Source organism: Pinus tabuliformis, chromosome 3_1 (assembly GCF_031772625.1).
Source record: "Pinus tabuliformis cultivar Carrire ecotype Pingquan chromosome 3_1, CPIR1, whole genome shotgun sequence".
Taxonomy (NCBI): domain Eukaryota; kingdom Viridiplantae; phylum Streptophyta; class Pinopsida; order Pinales; family Pinaceae; genus Pinus; species Pinus tabuliformis.
In genome coordinates, this window is record NC_142301.1 from 561,924,512 (window position 1) to 561,927,625 (window position 3,114).

Sequence of the window (3,114 nt, forward strand, 5' to 3'; positions counted from 1 at the left end):
ATTAATCAACAATAACGAACACCATGATTACAACCATAGGGATGATAACCGTATTAAATCATTCTAACCTAACTCATGCCCAACTTAAAATTTCTATTAAACTTTTGTCAAATCCGTCATATCAAATATTTAAGATATAGCACGAATGAAACTTTGTTGATGGATCTTGCGATATGTGATATGTGATATTGCAAAATCGCAAGATCGCAATATCAAGATATCGTAATATCGGAGTTTTGATAGATAAAAATTAAGCTCTTCCCATAATATCCTCTAAAGTGCGATATGCGATCGAGATGTCGCATGCAAAGTTCAAGCACAAGTCGCATATTGGTATTTTTTGAATGTGCTTAACTTTGTTACCAAGGAATTATGCAATTTGCGATTTGCGATGATGAATTTAATGTGTTTTAAGTTAGATTCAAAAAGGGCTCTTTAAAAAGTAAAAATTTTCTGAGAGTTGGCATTTTATTCAAAAAAATGGGGAAAATTCAATTTTTAAAAAAGTCCCCATTTGTATTATATATAATAAAAATGGGGGGATTGTTTTATAGCACAGCAATGTCAAATTCCAAAGTCTAATTCTTCTCAAATTCTTTCCACCATCAATCATCTTCATATTTTCAATCTATCATCCACAAGTCATTTCGTTGCCCCTGAGCTTAAGTTGATTTGGTCATAGTTGACACCAAATTAGGGAATTTTCACATTTTTTACTGGCTTTATTCTATGAACTATTAGACTACGTTGTAGTACTGCTTGACGCTAGAGATACAAAGACGTATTATACTGCACAAGAAGTTTTCACATCATATGAGCTCTGATCATTCATTCATAGATAAAAAAATTCATTCCACTCGCGTCCCTTATTCTGAACAACATTGACAATAAATATTCAATCCTCGGTTTCTTTTTTATGGTTTAAAAGTTTCAGAATTGGTTTGGTGGTTCTCACTTGGAAGTTAGACTCTCCTTTACTGAGAGACTCTATCAAAGGCACAAGTAATCAATAGTTTAGGAAAATATCCCAAACCAAGGCGTGATCTTATTTGAATACCATTCAGTCACGTAACTGAATATAACACGCAATGTCTATGATGGATTTCATCTGAAAAGCTAGCCATCGACTCTTTTTCAAAGTACTTTCAAATAATTTCTCACATTTTTATTTCATTGAGTTGAAATTAGAAGTTAATTTTTAAAATAGTTTCTTTGGTTTGCAGCTTAAACAAAACAAAATAAAAAAACAAAAAAACCAAATTGGCTTATATTTATATAGAAGCTTTTGTTCTCAAATCTTCTACATATTGTATCTGATCATTTGTATAGTATGGAAACAGTAAAATACAAAAATATAATATATCAAAACCTAATGGGTAGCTATTCATCCTCCTGATAAACAATATCATTGATAGAAACTGGAGTTTCCCAAACATCAAAGACATCTTCTTAATTATACAAAAGAAACAGACAATCTCTATCAAAAGAAATATCGACAATAACACCACCATATGATCTGCGTTTGTTCTCCATCTATGATGTGAGCACCCAATGAGAGCATAGAATATGTGCACTTTCTTGTTCTTTGTCGAGAAAAGCTACAGTGCATAGGCTTCCAGTTTGGGACACAATTTTTCTTCCTCTTCCACTGATTCAGATACTATCTTTTCATGGTTGAATCTAGTGACACCATTTCACATGGTTCATGGACCTCATATCCAGAAACTCGAGATTATCATATTGATTGACTACACAAATGGTTCTGTAATCTTCCATGGCCATAGTGTCGACCACCACTTTGTCCTCCAATAGATGGAATTATGTCCACAACAAGGTTGCATTGTTCTTTTCCTGAAAATCCAATCAAGTGATCATGTTAGCATGATCTCTTCAAGGATAAAAAATCACCCTAAGGAGGAGATTTCTCTTGGGAAGCCACTGTATCTTCCCTACATCCTAAGGGGTCAATCGTATACAAAATACACTTGCTCACATGTACTATGATCCCACACCTCTACTCCGTATTCGACGTTTAACCCTCTGCAACTGGTGTACACGTGACTATTGTTGGTGAGCACTCCGACAGTGAAATTTTTGTGTTGGTCGCCTTGATGGCACATGTCGAATCTATGTTGCAGCTTTCCCATTCTAATATTAAAGCTCACCATGTTGTCGTGGTTGGGCTTTTCCATGTTAGCGCAAGTGTGGATTACAAGGAACTGGTCATTCATAAATCCCATGTCATTAACGAGATGGTAATCACAGTTGAGGGGTTGTAGCTCCTCCATGGTCCAATCATAGACATGAACCATGTTGTCGTGTGCCATGCAACATCCTCTGTGTTGCATTTCACTAATAAAAGTGGCGTCTCCCGTGGCTCTTCCATGAATGGAAGCCGAAAGCCGAATTCAGTTTCCATCCAAGCTTTCAGACCATGTGGCGTTATGGACTCTGTCCATGAGACCATAGTAGAGCACCTCTCTGTAAAGAACCTTTTGGGACATGTGTGGAGCAACGCAAATTTCCCCTATCCTCAACAAGTCGAGGAGAAGGGAGAAATAGGTTGGATTTATGTTGATGAAATACTCATGGGAATTTGGTTTCTGAGGCACCCAATCATGCCTGATCATGGCTCCTAGCATCGATTCTAGCCCTGCATTCACTAGAGTGCTTCGGCTCATCACAAATCATTTTCTGCAACCATTTATTTTCATTTTATAACCATCATCATGTTGTCTTGTCATCACCATCACCGCACAACTATAAAACTAATCCCTATAATAAAAAATGCCTTTGTTGTGAACCTTGGGCATTATATGAAGTTGAAACCAATACCTACAACTCATTACCCAGTCGACAAAAAAGTGAGTGCTAGTGTTCAACACCTAACAGGCATTCTGTAAGATGTGGTTGTTCTCATTGGGGTTTATTTGAGTGGTCGCCTCACTATGTTGTGAAATGGGTGAGAGATACCCTTTCAGTGATCGGTTCTTCATACCACTAGATTACACGTCATCTCCATTGACTGTACCATTCACGTCAAAACTCAGAATCTCGTTCACACTATCATAGCATAACCAAATAAGGCATTTTGAGATCATCCATTTAGAATGC

At 36.6% G+C, this 3,114-nt stretch overlaps 1 pseudogene; it reads right to left on the reverse strand.

The window, feature by feature from the left end:
* Nucleotides 1-1,380: 1,380 nt before the first annotated feature.
* LOC149188230 (BTB/POZ domain-containing protein At2g24240 pseudogene) lies at nucleotides 1,381-2,744 on the reverse strand (annotated as a pseudogene).
* Between the last annotated feature and the right edge of the window lie 370 nt (nucleotides 2,745-3,114).